Genomic DNA, 22,451 nt, shown 5'->3' with positions numbered 1-22,451 from the left:
TGTATTTGCCTGTGTTGGTTACAAAGGCAGAGTGATAGAAATAATTAATCATGTAGAATGCTGCACACTAGAATGCTTTCAGTATTTCTTCATGAATCTGTGCTCCATGTGACAAGATCCAGTTGTGTGCTCTTGTGAAGTTTTTTTTACTGTGCCTGAATTGTAAGACCATGCAAGAGTCTTGATTTAGTCGGGTTATTTAAATGTGAGAAAAATAAATCTTATTTTGGATTACCCAGATCGGCTTTTGTTAAATTTGAAAATGTATTCTTGACAGAACTGACAATGGAAAGAATTATTCCTGAGTGTTTGAGTGATGATGTGAACTTACTCCCCTGCCCCTCTGCTGAAACAAGCAGAGAATTAATCCATTCTGTCCCAGACAGGATGGATCTTTGTGTTATAAGACTTGCAAGTGTTTTAAGACTTGCAGTAACTTTAAGATATAAAGTCAAAAATCTAACAGAAAAGGGAGTTACATAAAGTAGAATGGGAGCGCACGTTTAAAACATGTTACATGCAAAGTAGTGAATCAACCACAAACCTGGAGCAGTGCTGATCACAAAGTACACCCTGTTCTAATCTTAGTTTTTGTATTTCAGTGTGTTTGTGTGGTCTGGTTACTTGTCAAATGTAGGTGATTGTTGTTGCATTAGATTGAGAGCGTGAGTTGTTTGTTTTTGTGGAGTATTTATTGCCAGCAATAAATGCAATGCTTTACATTTTGGTTTAACTTCAAAGGGGCTGAGGAAGTGTTAAACTGTTAAAATTTAAGTATAAAATTTCTTGAATTTACTTCTGTTTCTGAGTTTAATTACAGTTTGGGAGAAATAAAAATGAAGACGACTGTCTTAATCTATTTTGGAATGCACGTTGGAAGCTGTGTCTGTGTGTGTTTAATAAAGTGGCAGTGTGGATGTTTATGTTGTTGTTGGCTTTAATGAATTAAATGAGAAGTTAAAAGAAGAGAATACGTATTTTTGTGGAAAGCTGGAGAAATAGGAACAAAAGAATGATTTTGTAATAATAATAATAATAAAAGAATAAATATACTGTCTATGAGTCAGTTTAAAGTATATCAAGCCAGTGAAGTACAGTATCAAGGTCTGCAGAATATCGCAATTTACGAATGTCGGACAATTTAATATTCTGTAACTGGTTAAAATTATGTACTGCCGTTGGAATTTCATGTGCCATCTATTGTTCAAGGTTTGCCCTGAACTGCAAAGCTTAACTCAGTTTAAAAATAGAAACAGTTTAAATTAAAAGGGTTTGGATATCTCAGTTATAATGTGTAAAGCGATATGATACAACTGCCATTTGATTATTTTTTATACAGTATCGCACTGCCATATAGACCCGAGAATAAAATCAAATCCTGAATAACAATGCTGCTACACGTTGGTGCTAGGCACTTGAATGCACTCTTTGTAGGTATTTTGTGAAGTACTGCAATGCGGCATTTGCACACAAACAAATGATCAAATTAGATATAATGAGCTGTATGGCATGTGATATTAATGGGGAAAGCGATGTCTTTTGATAGGATTATATACAAATGAATCGATGTCCAGCTGCAGCCGAAAAGCCGGTGCAGTTATTTGATTCACACTAAGCTTTCTATGGAAGGGGGAATATGTAATTAAATGTAGAATGCACTAGCTAAAGCCATACAAACACTGGGAACAGTGTGGACAGGAGTACTGCCCACTATACTAATGAGACTAAGAGCTACCGCAAACCGGACAACCGGATTAACCCCTTATGGGCTAATGACAGGACGGGCGATGCAATTACCAGAAAGCATTGTAACAGGTGGGACCGGTGTAGGTCCACTAAAAGATAAAATCAGGAGATATGTTTTGGAATGAAGCACCCAACTCAAAGGGAAGCGCAAATTGGATAAAACATTACCCTGGGTTCACCCCCAAATGGAATGGCTCCTATGAGGTCACAGTCAGTGGCGACACTTATATTGGCAACAATTATGTAATGTGCTCAATTCACCTCAGCAAGCTGATTGGGTTCGCAGGAAGTTGTGTGCGGGCGATCGGGTTAGCGGGAAGTTGCATGTGGGCGATATAGCCTTTGAACCATTGTATAACGGTTACGCGGTTATAATTACATAATAAGATGATTCTTCTGTGTTTTTCACGACCCTGGCCCTGTCAGCCACAGAGGGAAAGTATAGGTGGGATCAACAATCCTCTGAAATTGGACCCCTTCATATGTCCTACCTATATACAGTACAGTCAAATTTGAGCAAGTGCTGGGTCTGTTCACACGTTCTCACACACGGAGGCAAGGGGGGGAAAAGTTCTTTCAATGTCAGCGACAACGATGCTGTTTTGGGGTTGGGAGGTGGAGGGTGCACTCTATCAGCCCTTAAGAACCATTACCAGCCTAGCAATAATAGATCAGGCTTTCCACCCCACTTCATAGTGAAAAATCAAGACTGGTAAGAAATGGAACCACACCTGTTGGCCGCAGCTACTGTATTCAGCAGATTAATGTTACCACTGGCCTGGACTCTGGTACAACAGGTCACAATCCACTGCCCCACAGCCAACGTCTCGGTTAGTCTCTCCGCTTACGTGAGCAGCATGCCTATAATGGCACCTATTTTATCTGCTGAAACAATGCCTTGGCTTCCATGGGACTGGTCGGGGTAATGTTATCTAGCATATGTGATACCCTATGCTCACCATTACGCTGACTTATGGAACCACCCTAAGATACACCTGCTCAAGACCAAGCGAGCCATTAGTGGAACAGAGCATTTCCTCATGCTAGCATACCCATTCTGCAGGACAGCAAAGGCAGCGCAGGAACTTATACTTATGGCCTCGACCCTAGAGAGAGTTGCAAACGAGACTAGAAATGTGTTGGAAGAGTTAAGCACAGCCATCTCTGAGCTATCAGTGGAGGTTGGAGCTCTCCAGATCGTTGCCTTACCAAACTGATTGGCCCTCGATTATGTGCTAGCCTCCCACAGGAGGAACATGCGCTATAGTTGGCTCCGAATGTTGCACACATATATCAGATGTCAGACTTGTTTTCGTGTATCCCAGACAGATGAGAAAGTAGCTGTCCCTGCTGTTGTACACAAGTTTACGATATTCCCAGCTAATTGTGTTCACGAATGTGGCTAGTATCTATTTTTGTGTCTTTAATATTATGGACTTCTGTCTACCCTAGTGGAGCTTACATGCTTGCCTTCATATACTGTTTATGTATTATGTAGCAATATGTTATATGCTATACAGGTACCAACAAACATAAAATTGTTATACCAGCCCCATTACCTTGTACGCCAGTTAACTTGTTTGTGACGGCCCGTACGTTAGCTAATAGCTAATCACACCACAGGTGTTGAGATGTGGGACAATTGCGGCCTTGAGATAACCATGAAGAAACTACCGAGGCAGCCATGTTCACACGATGGAGGACAGCCTGGGAACCTGCTGAGTATGGGAAAGTGCATACATGCTTGGGGGGGGTGGTGGTATAAATATGTGTTCTTAATTTGTGTACAGAGAGAAGCTTGGGGAACCGCTGTTAGGTGCCAGGAGCGTTTCCCAAAAGCTTTTGAATAAACCTGCTCTAATTTGACTCACAACAGGTCTCAGAGGTATTATTTTACCCACAAAACATGGAAAAAGTAAACAAATCTTACCATTTACTTTTGAAAATTTTCCATAATGACCTCTCTCAACAATTCCACTTCAGCTGGAATGGTCCCCCCTCCTTCTGATCATTCTCCAGTGCCTCTGCTGTGCAGATTACACCAAGGTCTCCAACTCTGGGGAAAACAAAGGATGCTTCACAAGGTGGGTGTGTGTGTTTGTGTGTGTGTGTGTCTGTGGGTGGGTGGGGGGAATAAAGAAATAACAACAATTTAAGCAAATGTGACATCATTGAGAACTAACAGTGTGGTGGAATTGAATTTAAAAGTGTATAATAAGAAAGCTAGCAACTCACCAAAATTCCTCAACGGCACCTTCCAAATCCATGACCACTATCATCTAGAAGGACAAGGGCAGCAAATGCATGGAAACAGCACCACTTGCAAGTTCCCCTCTAGTCACAAACCATCCTGAATTGCAACTATATTGTTCTTCCTTCACTGTTGCTCGGTCAAATTCCTTGAACTCCCTTCCTAATAGCCCCCTTGGATGCTGTTCTTGAGTACCTGATTACCAAGACCCAAGGCTGGTGGGAATTGTGGCCCCCTGGACAACGTGAAGACCCGTAACATCCTTCATCATCTTCAGCACACCATCAGCAACGATGAGGAAATCAACAAGCTATTGGGAATCCAGAGCAAGACCCTGCTCAGTATCCAGCTACTGCCCAAGAAAACTGTAAAACTCAGTAAGGTTTACACCTGAAGGGGAAAAATCAGAAGAAAGTCAAAACACATAGAGAATGAAAACATTTTAAAACCAAAAATGTACCACACAATGCATGGATTAAAAACCTTTTCTCTCCCCTCCCTTCAGATCTTCCCTTATCCCATTTCCCACACTGCAAGTCAGCAGTACCATGCTTTCAATTGGCCCGGACTCTTTCCCTCCCCCTAAGGCCTGCTGGAAGTGTATCAACTGTGTGTCAGCCTACACTACAGTCTTGGGGCCAACACTCACTTAAACCTCAGGGCTACATGTTTCTCTTTCCCTCCGTCTTTTTGTCTCTCTCACTGTTTGTCTTTCTCACTCTGTCTGTCATTCCCACTCTCTGTCTCTCTCTTTCTGTCTTTTCTCTCCCTCGCTAGCTCTCTTTGTGTCTGCCCCACCCTTGCTATCTGTCTGTCTCTCTCTTGTTTCTCTCTGTTGCTCTCTCATTTCTCTGTCCTTCTTTCTATATGTGTATGTGTGTCTCTCTCCTCTTTATCAATCTTTTTCCATGTCTCTCTCTCTCTCCCCGCCTGACTCTCTTTCTCCCCCTCCTTTTCAGTCTGCCTGTTTCTCTTACCATCTCTCTGTCTGTCCATCTCTGTCCCTTTCTCTGCCTGTCTGTCTCTCTCTCTCCGTGTCTCTCCCTCTCTCTGTTTACCTGCCTTCCTCACGCTAGCTCTCTCTGCTTGTCTCTCATTCTCTCTCTTTCTCACACACACCATTTCTCTGTTTCTTTCTCTCTCTCTCTCTCCCCCTTTGTCCCTTTCTCTGTGTCTTTATTCCCCTGTCTCTCTCTCCACTTTTGCTTAGGGTTTAGTGGGTAAGGTGGGAGGGTTGGATGTGGAGGGGTAGGGAAGATGGGGTATGGCGGGGTGGTGGGAGTAGGAGGGGACGTGGAGTGCAGGGGGAGTAGGGGTAGTGGTTAAGGGTTGGTGGGTGGAGCTGGGTAGGAGTGCAAGTTGGGGTCAGAGATGGGGGGGTTGGGAATGGTAGTAAGAGGGGACGTGGATAATGTATCATGGGCGTTGGGTGGTCAGTGGGATAGTTGGTGAGAGTGGGGATATGTTAAGGGTTTGGTAAGTATATTTCTGTGACACCGGAAATTGAGAGGTGGGCATGTGAAGGCCAGCCCTTAATAATTGCTAGTACCTGAACTCAAACCACACTGTAGGGGCCTAATTAAATTTCCAACAACTGCAGGGACTTAAACACTTCTAACCATATTTGCTTAAACAGCCCTTAGTTATTTGCTGTGAACACAGTGGTTAGCACTGCTGTCTCACAGCTCTAGGGGTCCGGGTTCGATTCTTGACTTGGGTCACTGTCTGTGCAGAGAATGCACGTTGTCCCTGTGTCTCAGTGGTTTTCCACTGGGTGCTCCAGTTTCCTCCCACAGTCCGAAAGACGTGCTGGTTAGATGCATTGGCCGCGCTAAATTCTCCCTCAATGCACCCGAACAAGCGCCGGAGTGTGGCGACTCGGGGATTTTCACAGTAACTTCATTGCAGTATTAATGTAAGCCTACTTGTGACCCTAATAAATAAACTTAAAAAAAAACTTAAAACTGGCTTAGAGCTGATTTGGCAACATTCCACATCAGTTAAACGCCAATGATGTCACTTGAACACTTGCAGGCAAATAAATATTTGCAACTGATGTGATTTGAGTGCTGACTGAATCCACTTCAGGTCAGTGAATTCACTTCCAGATGTCTAATAACTGAGAGATCACTTTGAAATGTCGAGTATTGTACCTGGGTGCAAGTAACACTGCTGTTCACAGAATCTTGAATAGATTTTCAGGGGCACCTTGCAAATTCTGCAACATTGCACTGATTTTCCAACAGTTTTCTCAAAACTGCTTCCTCAATCACCCTACAATGTCAGACATGCAGTTTTGTCAGTCTCACCTTTTTGCCAGTTTGCATTGAAGAAGATAGATTCCAAACACTATAACATCTTCAGAGATAGTGTCAGGTTGGGTTCCCTAGATCAAGGAAAGACGATAAGCCAACTGGGGACACTGCTCACAATTTATAAATGAGCAATTAAAAGACATTGCTCATATATTTCCAAGACGTTGTGGTGGTAGCTTGGAGGAGAACTTCTAGGTCGTGGTGTTTCCATGCATTTTGTTCTTCTAGATGGTACGGTTGTGGGTTTAGAAGGTGCTATCTAAGGAGCTTTGGTGAGTTTCTGCAGTGCATCTTGCAGGTGGTACACACTGCTGCTACTGTGCATTGGTGGTGGAGAGAGTGAATGTCTGTGGGAAGTGCCAATCAAGGGGGCTACTTCGTCCTGGATGGTGTGGAGTTTCTTATTGGAATTGCACTCATCCAGACAAGTTAAGAGTATTCTATCACACTTGCAAATTGTATTTTGAAGAAACCAGAAGGCGAGTTACTCACTGTAGGATTCCTAGCATTGTAGCGTCACTGTTTATACGGCTAGTCCAGTTTAGTTCCTGGTCAATAGTAACCCCCAAGACGTTGATAGTCAGGGATTCAGTGATGGTAGGGCTGACGGGCCATGGTTCGATTATCTCTTGTTGGAGATGTCAGTGTCTGGCACTCTTTTGGTATGAATGTTATTCGTCCTTGTCAGCCCTCGCCTGGATATTGTCCAGGTCTTGCTGCATTTGGACAGTTTCTCAGTGTCTGAGGAGTTGTGAACTGTACTGAACATTGTGCAAACATCAGTGAACATCCCTACGTCTGGCCTTATGATGAAAGGAAGGTCACTGATAAAGCAGCTGAAGATGGCTGTGCCTAGGACATTACCCTGAGGAACTTGTGTAGTGATGTCCTGGAACTGATTAGCCTCCAATAACTACAACCAACTTCCTTTGCTCTAGAAATGATTCCAACCAGCAGAGAGTTTCCCCCAGTTCCCATTGACTCCAGTTTTGCTAGAAATCCTTGATGTCACACTCAGTCAAATGCAACTTTGGTGTCAAGGAATGTCACTTCCACCACACCTCTGGAATTTAGATCTTTTGTTCATGTTTGAACCTAGGTTATAATGAAGTCAGGAATTGAGTGGCTCTGGTACAACCCAAGCTGTGTCAGTGAGCAAGTTTCAACTATTTCAGTTACTGTAGAAATAAAGTCTGCAAACATGTATTTATGGACTTCAGCAAGACATTTGATAAGGTACCCCATGCAAGACTTATTGAGAAAGTGAGGGGGCATGGGATCCAAGGGGATATTGCTTTGCGGATCCAGAACTGGCTTTCCCACAGAAGGCAAAGAGTGGTTATAGATGAGCCATATTTTGCATGGACGTCGGTCACCAGTGGAGTACCCCAGGGATCTGTTCTGGGACCCTTACTCTTTGTGATTTTTATAAATGACCTGGATGAGGAAGTGGAGGGGTGGGTTGGTAAGTTTGCTGATGACACAAAGGTTGGAAGTGTTGTGGATAGCATAGAGAGATGTCAGAAGTTGCAGCTAGACATTGGTAGGAGGCAAGGCTGGGCAGAGAAGTGGCAGATGGAGTTAAACTCAGGTAAGTGTGAAGTGGTTCATTTTGGCCGGTTAAATAGGATGGCAGAATATAATATTAATGGTAGGACTCTTAGCCGTGTGGAAGATCAGAGGAATCTTGAGGTCCGAGTTCATAGGACGCTCAAAGCAGCTGCGCAGGTTGAAGCTGTGGTTAAGAAGGCGTATGGTGTACTGGCCTTCATCAATCAAGGAATTGAGTTTAGGAGTCAAGAGGTAATGTTGCAGCTGTATAGGACCCTGGTCAGACCCCATTTGGAGTATTGTGCTCAGTTCTGGTCACCTCATTACAGGAAGGATGTGGAAGCCATAGAAAGGGCTTTAGAGATTTACAAGGATGTTGCCTGGATTGGGGAGGGCGCCTTATGAGGATAGATTGATGGAGCTTGGCCTTTTCTTCTTGGAGATTCGAAGGATGAGGGGTTGACCTGATAGAGGTGTATAAGATGTTGAGAGGTATAGATTGAGTGGATAGTCAGAGGCTTTTTCCCAGGGCTGAAATGGTTGCCACAAGAGGACGCAGGTTTAAGGTGCTGGGGAGTAGATGTCAGGGTAATTTTTTCACTCAGAGGGTGTGGGTGCGTGGAATGGGCTGCTGGCAACGGTGGCGGAGGTGGATTCGATAGGGTCTTTTAAGAGATTTTTAGATAAGTACATGGAACTTAGTAAGAAAGAGTAAGCCTAGTAATCTCTAAGGTAGGGTCACATTTGGCACAACTTTGTGGGCCAACGGGCCTGTATTATGTTGTAGTTTTTCTATGTTTCTATGTGCTGAAGCTATCACTAATTACCTGTGACCTTCCCATTCCACCTTTGACTGAGAGGAACACAGAAGTATCCAGGCCTGGTTCTCCTCTAGCTAAATTATTTGTGGTGGCCCACCTTTGGTTCTGTCCCTCTCCCTTGTGTTTTGCATTTTCTTCACTGACAAGAGATGAAAAAATCGATCTGCAAGTCAGTGCATTTGGTGGGGTGGCAAAGAAACAGATGCAAACTACATGGATAAACATGGAGGTGATGACGGGTACTTAAAGTGAAAGATGGGTACTGCTGAAAGTTGAATAGGTATGAGATGTGATGTGGTGTGAGTTGCAGGATTCTTCTATTGCTGTGTAAAATAATCTCTCTCCTGCTACTGTCTGTCCCTTTAAATACAGGTGGGATTGCTTAATGTTTATGTGCATCATTTCCACTACGTGGCTTGCAGATGTGTAACTTGGAAGTCAGACCGAATTAGTTTGGTTGAGTTGAGATTTCAGCTTCCAGCCAGCTCAGTTGACTTCTGGGTGTCATCCGTGCAATTCCACACCCCCACACACCTGCCCCGGGAGCTGCCTTCCAATTAATATTGGATCCATAGTTTATTAATTCAATAACTTATACTCTAATTAAGTACACTGTTCGATAAAATGCATACTTTTTACTGTAATAGTCTCTGATAAAACACGTTAGCCCATAAATGTACACATTTGTGATGTGATCAGGCATAAGAACTAACACTTTGGTAACTCATCTTACTCTTTGCAAAGTGTCAATACAATTCAACCAGATCAATTAAATGCAATTTGATTAAATGATATCACAGCATTATAAACAGACTAAGAGTACAGTCATGCCTGCCACTTACACGGGTGGAGAACCATCCATCTTCCTCAGTAAATTGTCTCTCTGAGCATTTTCCACTTCAACATGTCACATCAGAATGAAAGACTGAGGTATAATGCAGCAAAAGATAGAAAAGAGAGAAAATCTTGTGTTTTGTGATTAACAAGCCTCCTCAGTGTGAGACAGATTCACTTCTCCTTGATCTCACATCTTAGATTCATACATTGCCAACTCTTCATCTTCCCACTATCTGTGCTATCACTTCTTTTAGCCAACCGCTAATGTTGATGTACAGAAAGACTTCCTGTCCAAAGCACATAAGAAATAAAAGAGGATGTAGGCCATTTCACCCCTTGAGTCTGCTCTGCTATTCAGTAAGATCATAGATGATCTGATTTGTGCCCTGAACTCCATTTGCTTGTCACCCAAAACGTCTGACAGCTTGTGGCTCAAAAATCTAATTCAGATTTAAAAGACAGAAAAAAACTGCGAGAAGAACAAGTAGGGATAGTCAACAAGACCTGAGAGCCATGGGAAACGTCCTATCTATATCTATCCTGTCACGCATTATGAGAATTTTAAGTTTCAATGAGATCACTCCTCATTCTTCGAAGCCGTAAAGAGTACAGACCCAGTTTCCTCGATCACTCCTCATTACACAATTCTGCCATCTCAGGGATTAGTCTGGTGATCCACTGTTGCATTGTCTCCATGGCAAGTATATCCATCCTTGGATAAGGAGATCAAAATTGTACTAGATCCAGATTCGCCAAGGTTCTTTACAATTAGAATCATAGAATCCTATAGTGCATGAGGGCATTTAGTCCATTGAGTTTCCACCGACCACAATCCCACCCGGGCCCTATCCTCATAACCCTACGCATTTACCCTAGTTAGTCCCTCTGAAACTAAGAGGCAATTTAGCATGGTCAATCCACCTAACCCACACATCTTTGGACTTAGCATGACATCTTTACTCACATCCTCTTACAATGAAGGCCAACACACCATTTGCCTTCCTAATTGCTTGCTGTATCTGCAGGTTTGCTTTTAGTGACTCATGAAAAAAGACCCCAAGTCCCAACAATTCCGAACATCTCACCACTTCAGGAATACACTTGTTTTTTCTCCCACTTATTCACACTGTATTCCATCTATCATATTCTTGCTCAGCAATTTTGCTTGTTCAAGTCCCCTTGAAGCCTCCTTGCATCTTCTCACAACTTACATTCCCACTTATTTTTGGTCCTCACAACGAAATCATTCATATAGATTGTGAACAGCTGTAGACCAAGTACTGAACCTTGCTGTACCCCACTAGTAACAGTCAGCCATCCTGAAAATAACCCATGTACTCCTCTCTATTTTCTCTCTGTTAACCAATACATAGCAGTATATCACCTCCAATGACACATATCCTAATTTTGTTTACTAACCTCCTGTGTGGGATCTTATCAAAAGTCTTCTGAAAATCCAAATACACCACACTCCTTTATCTACTGGCTGTCCTTTCTCAATGCTACAGGTAAAATCCTGTAAAATCTCCCAACAGGTTTGTCAAACATGGTTTCCCTTTCATAAATTCAGACTGACTCTGCCCAATCATGTGTCTAGATAGTTACCATAGCTTTTATGATGGATTGTAATATTTTCCCTACCAACTATTGTCAAATTAATAGATCTGTAGTTCTGTTTTCTCTCTCCTATTTTAAATAATGGGGTTGCATATCCTATTTTCCAGGCAGCAGGAACTTTTCCAGAATCTTTACAATTTTGCAAGATAACCACTAATGCATCCACTATCTCTGCAGACACCTCCTTTAACACCCTGGAATGTAGTTCATCAGGTCCAAGGGAATGATCCACTTTCAATCCAATTTATTTTTTGAGTATCACCTCTTCATTAACTTTAATTTTCTTCAGTTTCTCATTTTCACAAGCCCCTTGTTTCCTCAGTATTTGTAGATTTTCTGTCTTTGTGAAGACAGACGCAATGGGCCCTATTTTACCATTTTGATTATCAGTGTAGGGTGGATTTGGAACTTGATCCATCTTTTAGGCACGTTCGCAGGCACCCCCCTACGCTCTCTGCCTGCAAAAATATCAGCGAGTCCAAATCGTGCAGTATGGGCGGGGCTTAATGCGATCGAAACCCTGCACCTCCGATCGGAGTGTCCAACCCCGCACGTACAGGAGAAAAAGATAGAATGTTGCTCCCCTGCTACATGCCTTCCGGGCCGGATAATGCCTCCCTCTGGTCCCCACAGTCATTGCCCCACCCCCACAACATTACTGACTGTCCTATCACCCCACACCCTCCCGCCACCCAGATCAATTGTGGGCCCCCCCCCAACTTTTCCCCACCAATCTCAGAGTGGCAGCGGACTCCCCCTACCACCACTGCCACACGCACCCCCCCCCGCAACAAGGCAATCTTAAGCAGTGTGTCAGTGGGCCTCCCTTACTCCCACTGATTCAGGCAGTGTTTCAGCAGACCCCCTCCACTGATCTCAGGCACAGTGGACCCCGCTTCCTCTCACTGATCTCAGGCAAAATGGGAGTGATCCCCTCCCACCACCCTGGACTCCCTGCACTAGGTCCTCATCTCCTCCTGACTCCGATGGCTGTGTGACACCTTTCTCTCTCCTCTGTCCCCAGTCACTGAGGCACTGATCTACACCACTACCCCCCTCCCCCCCACCCCCCACCTCCACCTCCATGATTCAGTACACCTGCAAGTGCTCACTTGCCTTCCCCTCAATACTAACAAGCAAACTGCATGGAACTTGCTGGAATGCCCTCCCAAACTGCCTGCAGCTGATCTGCCCTAACCAGTGGCAGCTCCATAAAAACCCCGAGGATAGACAGGCAGGCAGGCATTCCTGCACAAAATGTGTGCACGACCCACCTCCAATTTTCTGAGGGTGACTTGGGGAGGCTGCCGAGGCGGGACACCCTCTTCCTCCCAGGATGATGCAGACCCTGGGGCAATGTTGATGGCAATGTGGCCTGGAAAGCAGTTGCTGCCTCAGCCACTGCCAGAGCACTGGCCACCTGAATCGGAAAGCAGTGCTACAAGAAAGCCAATGACCTCATCTGGGCAGGAAAGGTGAGTACTGAACCCCATCTTTCATCTTCCCCCAAATCTCCCCAAGATCCTCACATCCCCAGCAGCCTGCATGCTTCCAGCTCCTGACCCCCAGGCACCTCCTTCTTATCCCCCCCAAGAGCTCCACTGTGCCTGCCTCTAAGGGCCACCACCTGATACTCTGCAGGAGTCACGTCAGCATTTCTTTCATGGCTCCTTCTGCCTCAATGTGGAGATGCCGGCATTGGATTGGGGTAAGCACAGTAAGAAGGCTCACAACACCAGGTTGAAGTCCAACAGTCCTATGAGAGTGTTATGAGACTTGTTACTGGCCTTCTGTCTCCACAAGAAAAGACCTACCTTTACACCTGTGAGAAGGCAGACAAGGAATGACGAGCCAGACCTCCAGGTCCTCACCTCTTTGAGGAGCAGGCACTGGAGCTATCCAGCGAAGGGGAGATGTGGGCTGTCATGCTGTCCACGTGTGAGCCCCTGTCAATCCTCCACTCGATTTGAAGCAACTTCCCAGGGGCATGAGTTTTGGGTGCAAGGGGCAAAGTTTAAAGGTATGAGGCATGTTTATTTGCACAGAGAGGATAGTGGATGCCTGGAACTTGCTGCTGGGAGTGACCTTTAAGAGGCATCTTTACAGTTACATGAATGGGATGGGAATAGAGGTGTATGGTCCCTGCAAGGATAGGGGGTTACAAATCAGATGTGTAGCCTGGTTGCTGCAGGCCTCGACACCTGAAGGGCCTGTTCTGTGATGTAACCTTCTCTGTGCTTTGTTCTGTGTTCAGTGGAGAAGTGTGAATCACACGTTTTGCATCCTGGATTCTGCTCCCTCCCTTGCACTTAACCTTGTATTGCAAGGACAGATCCAGACACCCCGGGGTCTCCTGGACTTGAGGCCCCCACTGTAGCTCCTGTCCATCCTGGTCCAGACACTCAGACGAGTCCTCGGAGGATATGAGTGAAGGGACCTCTGAGGTTGGCACTGTTTTGGCGCCAGCTTCCACCTCGCAGTTCACCATCTCAGATACTGACATATCGATGGGTCCAGTTAGTGCTGAGGCTTCTGGGTCACTCCCTGGTGAGCACAACACATCTGATAATGTACAATGGGTAGGGGAGGGAATGTCCGAGGCTTCTGGCATGCGGGGGATTGCCAGAAGCGAGGACTCAGCTGGCTCCAGGCTACATGCTGGGCCTCTGAGATCACTGGAAATGCAGCAACAGAGCAAGGGAATGCAAGAGGGGCCGGCGGCCACACTGGACCAACTGCGAGGCTGTTGGGGGTAGTCCCAAAGCTTTCAGATGGACCAGCTATTGTCTGTCTTGCTTAGTTCCCAGGCCAACATTGCCTGCGTGGAAAGCCAGGGGCAGGGAATCCTCACCATGAGTGGCAGGCTCCAAATGATGGCTGAGTCTCAGCAGGCCACTGTGGAGTCCCAGAGAACCGCGGTCAAGTCACAGCAGGCCAGATCTGAGAGACGCTTCTCAAGGCTGAGATGTTTGAGACCTTGCAGGAGACCCAGCGGGAGAGCGCTGAGACACAGCAGGCTATGGCAGCAACCCTTGAGAAGGCGGCCCAGTCGCAAAGAGTCATGGCAGAGCATGGCCCTGTCTTAGAGGGCATTTGCTGCGTCCTCCAACTCAGGTGGCCATCGCAGAGGGCTCAACCACCATGAGTAGGATGCAGGTGGTCCTCCAAGACTGGCGGACCGGGTGACACCAGAGCTTCTGGAACTCACTGCAGAAGGACCATCATCCCAGTGACCTCAGGGCCCAGTGGAAGAGGAAGGGCTCGAGCCTGTGCCAGGGCCTTCTAGCTAGGAGCCTGTGACTGTAGCTATACTTTCTGACTCCCCCTTCCTGATACTGGGGCATCTCAGACACCTGGAAACCATTCATGGCCTCCCAGGTCCAGAGGACACCCACCATATGCATCACAGGCAATGGGGCGTGTTAGGCAAGTCTCCACCTCAGATATACACTCTGGGGAGTCACTGTGACAAAGCAGTAGGGCACGTAAGGTCAGGAAGTTATAGTTGCACGAAGATGGCATGAGTGAAAGGCTGCATTAGTTAGAAAGATTTTTAAGCTCCTTAACCTTTTCTGTTCACAAGTTTTTATTTAAACACCTTTATTGCCTAGGTGCCAGGGTGCATGCGGAGCTCAGGTAGGAGGTAGACTAGTTTGCACTAGTCTATCTTCAGAATGGTGCTTAGCAAGTCAACTTGAGTTTGTCATGGAGATGAAAAGCTAAGAAGCACAAAAAAAGAAAGCTAATCGCAGTGGTGTCGGTTTTCAGCCTGTTTTTATACAGACAGTCCAGGACACAAAGGTTTGGTATGAGTGAAAGTAAGTAAACCTCTCCACAAATGGATCAGTTTTCTATCTGGCAGTTTAGAGCAGCTCTTGGCGTTAAAGCAGGGCTCTGAGAATATAGCAGAGATTGTATTACTGTGCGTGCTTTACAATTGGAAAGGACAGAAAGTGGAAGACAGCAAAGAGCAGAGGATTGTGGATTAGATAAACAACACTGCTGCAGTTTTGGTATTTCCAAAGCCAATTAGACCATTCAGAGGGATCAGTGGAGGGTGTCTGTAGATTCTGTGCCATTAAAACTATCATGACCCAAGTAAGAGAGGGTTGATAGGCGATGTTAACCATGACCAGGGACTACGGATAGAATGCCACTGCCATTAATGTGACTCAAGAGCCAAAGCGATAAGTGGAAGTCAGATCCTACGTAACAGGGGCAGAGTTGGAAAGGCTGTGAGATAGCATTTATACAGGAGATAATGAGTGCTTGTAACTAGAGTTGTGTCTTTGTTGGGATGTATTGACTGTTTAAAACAAAACTTTATCTTTCATTTGAAATATCCTTCGCGTTTAACTAATGTTTGAATTATTTTGGTTTTAGTTTGTTACAGTAAAATTTTAAAAAAATGAAATTGTATCCATCTGTTCTCTTTCATTGGCATTGTGGGGATTCCTTTGTTTCATAAGTTATCAGTCTCTATTAATTTTTAAGAATCTAATAACGTCATTCAGGGAGCCAGTTAATCTTCTTTCAGAATACACCCCGGTTCACTCTCGTCTTAAAGGGGACATAGCACAAAAATAAAATCCAAGCTTTTCCTAGGCACACAGATCACATTTCTTAAATTATCACAGTGAATACATACATCCTGAGTTGTCGATAATGTTGTCAAGGTGTTTTAAAAAAACATTATGCCCTCCAGGATGTTTTACAAGAATAAATAATTCCGGCATGGAAGCCTCTCTGTTATTTTTTTACACGTGGGCCAGGAATTTTAAGACCCTGCCATGGTGTGTATCCTCCCAGCGTCTGCAGTAGGCGATTTAAACTGCCATTTACTTCAGCAGGACCATAATATTTCACCAGGTAGCAGGGGCTATAAAATTCTGGCCCTGGCCTCTGCTTTGTGCAGTTGCTAGCAGCAGCATTTGATGGTGTGATCAGTACATACGTTAAATGCAAAGTTCTCTCACATACATTTGAATCATGGCATCTAATTTTTGATTGGATTCCTTAATTCCCTTGACGATAAATTAAGGATGTGATGTACAGAAACTGCATAATTCCAAAATAAATATTAGATTTAATTAATTTATCAGCATCACTTCATGTAAAAGTTGTTAAAACTACATGTTTGATTTGTACTCCTACTATTTCTTATATATTTTAAAATTCAAGCTTATAGGTGAAGCCCTAAAAGGACAATATATGTGTGAGAATATGAAGGTAAAATCATTAAAGTAGCCAGAATGCAGTGTCATAATAGAACACACAATTAAAATTGCTTTAGAAATTGCATAAAAAGGACAACTACTTTAGATTGTTAGTGATCAAATAATGTGGGCAGAAGATTTGGAGAAATTTGTCCCCAGACTTGTGGTAAGTGCTTCCACCAAGCTCTTATGGTGGGGCATGAAGAGAAAAACCTCTTTCGTCAAGTAAATTAGGCCCTTTGAAATGAATTGATGATAAAAGGAAAATAAAAGGCATGATATCGATACTCAAAAACTGAAAGTGGTTATGAGGTCAGGAAAGATCTTTGTTTAATACTAAACAATGAAAAACTATTCAGGTGCCTTCCATGTAGATCAATATCACATTAAACCACAATAAAATCTTCACAAAATTTTTGATAAGTAAATTAGGGCTGGCAAAATTAATTAATTGTGGTTATTGGAATTTCATAGTAGGAAGGTAGTTGAGAACGACTGCATAAGCAGTAGGTTTACTTCAAAGCACATTTGAAATTGTTGGGAACTAATTCGTAAGTTAACAGTTGAAAGAATTGTATTAGCCAATTTGTCAGCAGGATGGATATTTACTTTAACATACTGACCTTGCATTTCATATCAGATGACAATACAAAATTGCACATGTTATTTCCTGGCTTTATGCTGCAATTACTATCGAACTATGGAAAAATCTCCAGATTATTTAGTATCTATTGCCACTTTGATACCATTCTATCTGGCAGAAAGCATTCGCCCAGAAATAAAACAGCAAACAGACAAGTCCAAATAGTAATCAGATTTTAACTAATAATGTGAACTGATCCATATTAAAGTGGAATTTTAAAATAAGGAAGCATATTGGACCACATCCTGAGTGTTGTTTTGCAGAAACAAAGAGAATCTAATTGAACAAAAACATTTAAATTCTCCAAGCTGCCCTCATTAGAACCTGGCATGACTACAGTTATTTGTTGTTATTTATGAGGTAGCCATTTTCTTAGAAATGGACAATTAACAACCAGACTTTCAATTCTTAATGAAAAGCTGGTTCATAAAATACAAGGCAAACAACATTCTCACTAAGAAATATAAAACATTTATTGATCTTCATCATGAATGTACAGATTTGATGAGGATCTCCTAGGAAAGAGATCTGGGAATGAAGATTGTAATGAGGATGATTAGGAATCGATGCGGCCATCTATTGACAAGTTGTTTCCCTGTATTAAAATGAAAGAAATGCAATTTAAGTTTTTACAAAGATCCTTTATGCCACTGGGAAGTGGTAGAAAAAATGCGGAACAACAAATTTCCACATTCCAGTACTCTGCAAATTCAGCAATAGTGATAATACATCTTAAAAATTATCAAGAATACCAGGTTCATTCCAGGGCTTGTCTTAAGCATATAGGAATTAACTGTGGATGGTCCTTTAATGTGTAGAAAATTCTAGTTGAATAACATATGGCTTTGTAGTCTAATGTATGTCTCCCAATGACAATTTTTAACTATTTCTATGATAAGTTTGAGCAGCCTTGGCTTTTAATTATACTACAATTCTCTATTTCTGCTAGCTAAAACAGGATTAAATAGCACATTTTGTTTAAATAATTATGAAGTAATTTCAAGAAGTTGTATTACAAATGAGAAATCATGTACAAGTGAAATTAATTCACAATAGATGGGAGGTTTTCTGAGATTGAACACTGTAAAGTTTTAAGAATATTAGCATTTGGGAGAAAAGACATCAGTGTATGAAAGATGTAAAACTACAGATGTAGAGGACAAATTTAAGGGACCAGTAAGTGAAGAGAGGATCTGATGCATAAAGTTGAGCATTTGAATAGCATGGACTGAAATGTCACATCAGGATGACCTCATATAACAGATGTCAAAAGGCAGGAATCATATGAGATGGAACAAATGGAAGGATTAGTAATGATGGTTAAAAGGGACAGCTCAGAACCATTTTAGTGGGAAATCGCAGAGACCAAAGGAATCAGAGGGGAGGGAGTAAAGGGATGTCTTTGTTTCCTTAGTGCAGAAAAACAGCAGAAGAAAACCAATTAGAAAGTATTAGGCGCACTAAAACCTCTCCTTCTCCAGTGCAACCTAGTTTGCCATGAAATATACCTCAATTTCATTGCCTGTGGGGAAGTGGAGTACATATATTCCTTGACCTTAAATAGCAACGAAGAACATTCATCATAAGATATGTTCTATGAATCCTTCATTGCTGCTGTTCATAGACTTTCTGGTCTCAGTAGTGTAATTTCTACTTGGTTACTACTTCTATAAATCTTTAATGTCAATCCCTGCCAGGTATTTTATTCAGCTCCTTTCTGTAGCAGTTAACTAACTCTACCTCAAATATTTTTAGAGATTATTTGCACTACATGATATTGTTGAAAGTCTTCTTGCAGGCTTGTTAACTTCAGATGAATTTCATCCAAATCTGTAGTCAAGCAAAATAAAGTTGTTCACATATTTGACTATATCTACATCTCTCAGCACACGCTGAATGTCGATTATGGGTGGGGTTTTACAGCCTCATTAGGGTGAGACCAGAAATTCCTAACCAAGGTCAACGGAGATTTCAGCTGTCGGACTCTTGCCTACTCCAATTCCATGGCAGGTGAAGTGGTAGAGTTCCAGCCAGAATCTTCTTTTTGTTAATTAAGTTCTGCTCTCCTTAAAGCTCCAATTCTCAGAATCAATCTTGTTTTTTCTCTAAACCAGGTTCGTTCCACGTGCGGCCTAAGGCCAAATGCAACCTGCGAAGTCCGTCTATGCTGTCCCTACAGCATGAAGCTGAGGGCATGGGAGCCCAGAAACGGGGAGCTGAGGGTTGGGGAGCCCTGTAGCAGGGATGTCAGAAAGCAGAGCCCAGGCATACAAAGTGGAGTACAAAGCAACACAGGAGTTGGGCCAACTGCTGTCTGAGTAGGTGTGTGACTAGAGACTGTATGAGAATATGAGTGGGTGATTGTGGGGGAGTACATGGGGGAAGTACACTGTATGGAGGGGAGGCAGATTGTGTGGTGGGGAGATGAGGAGACAGAGATGAGACATTGGAAAGACATGCTGGTTAGGTGCACTGGTCATGTGGCGATTAGGAGGTTTTCAGAGTAGCTTCACTGCAGTATCAATGTCAGTCTACTTGTGACACTAATAAATAAACTTTAAACAGAATGTGTGGGGAGGAGGCAGACCGTGTAATGGGGTGGGAGAGGGTGTGAGCAGCGGAAAAGGGAAGAGAATGAGTGTGAGGGGAGAGATAGTGTGAGGAGGGGGAGTATAAGGAGAGAGAGTTTTCATTCTCCACCCCCCCACATACGCATACACATCATCATGCAGTCTCATCTTCTCTCACAGTGGTTGAGGATGAGTGAGAACCCTGAGACTGTGAGTGGACCAGATACACAGACTCAGCCTAATCTTTACTTATCTTTATTTGTCACTCATGATTTTTTGTTTGCTCAGCTAGTTACTACTTTTCCTATCTCTTTTTAAAAAAAACTCACGTTTGATGTTGTGTTGAACTTTATCTATCTGAAATTTGTTCATCTGCCCTTTGAGTGCAAAAATTTTGAAATCTGTTCCTCCCCCACCTCCCCAGTAAAAACACTGGACAATGCTGCTCTAGACTCTAATACAATTTCTGGGTGGATAGTATTGCAAATGAGAAATTAATAAAGAGTATATAAGGATAGTATAATTTATTTCAAAAATTTTTGATTCATAGCACATTTTCCAAATAGTTCCTTCGAATTATCTTAACTAATAAACAAATAAACTTGCTGAAAAAAGACATGCTGTCGAAGCTTTTCACCCTGCATTCATCGTGACAGAATCGCAAGAAGACTAAATCTTAAAGGGAACAACAATTTGTGCTACATAGGATCCGATTGGTTGGCAACTGGACTTTGATGTAATGTATGTTGCTGTTTCTTTTGAGAGTTAGTATTCTTACAATTCTGTCCAGATGGATACAAGACGAAAGTTTCAGCAATACTCAAGCGATTAAATAAATGTAAGAGTATTAAAAAAAATCCTCAATGTTTATGATCCCATTTTGAAACGTGAAAATTGCTGCACTTTCTGTAATACCTCTATATCCGTGATGTGTGCTGTTGCACCTCAAGCTTTATAACCAATTGTCTCTCTGATAGAGACAGATGCCTGTGGTTTTCTATGGTAACTAGCTAATTATGTAACCTTATTACTGAATTTACTGAACTTCTGATTCTGAGTCCAAACCATTAATCTAAATCTTGAACAGTGGTCCCAGTACCAATGTCTTCAGAAAAACGCTTCCCATATTTTGCCAACCTGGGGGCAGAATTCGCCTATCTCGTCTGTGGCAGGTTTGATGACAGCGAGTAATGGAGAATGTAGCAGGAGCTAAAAAGTCAGATACCTGTTAGCGTAAAATCAAATTGGAATTTTCCAAATGGTGGGTTAATGGCAGTCGGTCTTCCTGCTGGTTGGTAAATGAATGTGATTTGCATTCACAAGCATATCGTGAATGTTCATTAAAACAGCTGCCCCCTGCATTCCATCCAGTCGGCCAATCGCGTGTCATACCAGCATGTAATTAGATCAGTCTAAAACCCGATTGTCAATGAGTGACATGCACAAGGCAACCCTCAGTTCACAAGGGACTCTGGGGTGAGTGTCACAGTGCCGTACTGTTCCTAATGCACTGCAGAGCACTCTGTAGGGCAGACTAGTTCCTGCCCTCCATCTCCATGCCAAGCTGATCTTCATGGACAAACCTGTGCTGCTGGGTTTTAGTCTTCTCCACTTTTAGGTATTTTGGAGTCTGAAATCAGGTTTTATTGATTTGAATTGTCAACCTGCACCATGCAGCTCAAAACCTAGGGGCTGTGCATTCTTGAGCCTGAATTTCCATAGAAAGCCTCTTCTGTATAGTGTGTGTGTGTCTGACTGTGTAAATGTGTGTGTGTGTGTGTGTGTGTTTGGTTGTTTTCTTTAGGGTGGTTCCAAATTGTACATCCATCAATCATGGAAGCAGCTGTTCATATGTAACAGCAGTCAGTCACCTCACATTTTTGATATCTAGGAGTGGGACACATGATGTGCAGTTTACACCTGACAGGAGCAGATCTAAACTTTACAGAGTTGCTTGGATGGATACAATACGATTTTGAAGTGGTAAGGTACCCTTTTGGATATGATGCTCAGACATCTTTGGGGATATGAGGTGTCCTTTGGAAAACTAAGCTGCTGTTTAGATAGATAAGGTGACTTTTGTGAGTTGACATTGGTATTTATATAAAGTGCATAAACTACTGGAACTGTTGAGCCCATTTGAACTGTCAAGCTCACTGGAATTATCAAGAACTATCAAAAAGAACATTCAAGCTGTTACAGCATTTAAAACTCCTGATTTTTCAATATTTGGGAAAGAAATTGTTTGGAATATTTATTTTACAAACAATCAGTTCTTGCTATTTCATTCTATGGCAGGTATTTTGAGATTGATTCTAAGTGTCCAGCCAGCATGAAAGTGAGAGGGTTCCTGATCCGTTTTTTGGGTGAGTTTTCACACCCAATCTTATGCACTTAGTCACTGAAAATATGGGCTAGACTTTCTAGTTACTGCAAGCAGTGGGCTGGCCTTAATTCACCAGCTAGCCTACAGAGGGAGCCATTATGCATGTGCAGACCTCTGATTCTGCACATGTACAATTTCAGCTGCAGGGGTCTGACAGACAGAGAGCTATCAGCCCCCTGGCTACTGCAGGAAGCCTGAACCAAACCTCCCTCACCACTGCAATCATGGGGGCCCCCGGTCAATCACAAACCCCCACTTGCCTGCCTGCTCCCTGGACCAATTGTGCCCCCCTCCCCTAATCTAATTCCATTGTAGAGTGTGGGTCTCCTTACCTCATCCCATTGGGCTGCCCTCTTCTTGCCTTACTCCCTTTAGGCGTACCCCCCGCACTATGCAATGGGTAGTGCCAAGATGCCCATTGGGCATTGCCCTGGTGCCAGGCTGGCACAGCTAGCCTGGCACTACCAAAGGGGTAGCCCTCTTGCCCTTTGCCTCTCT

At 43.2% G+C, this 22,451-nt stretch overlaps 1 long non-coding RNA gene across 1 annotated transcript in view; it reads right to left on the bottom strand.

The window, feature by feature from the left end:
* Positions 1-17,526: 17,526 nt before the first annotated feature.
* LOC145358371 (uncharacterized) overlaps positions 17,527-22,451 on the bottom strand; it is a 75,691-nt gene continuing 70,766 nt past the window's right edge. The window contains exon 6 of the long non-coding RNA XR_013889466.1: positions 17,527-17,592. This is a non-coding gene — a long non-coding RNA (uncharacterized LOC145358371). The remainder of the gene's footprint in view (positions 17,593-22,451) is intronic.

The sequence above is a fragment of the Carcharhinus amblyrhynchos genome, chromosome 25 (genome assembly GCF_965287045.1).
Source record: "Carcharhinus amblyrhynchos chromosome 25, sCarAmb.v2.hapA, whole genome shotgun sequence".
NCBI classification, from domain to species: Eukaryota; Metazoa; Chordata; class Chondrichthyes; order Carcharhiniformes; family Carcharhinidae; genus Carcharhinus; species Carcharhinus amblyrhynchos.
The sequence above is the reverse complement of the archived record's forward strand: the minus strand, read 5'-3'. Positions and strand labels throughout refer to the sequence as shown.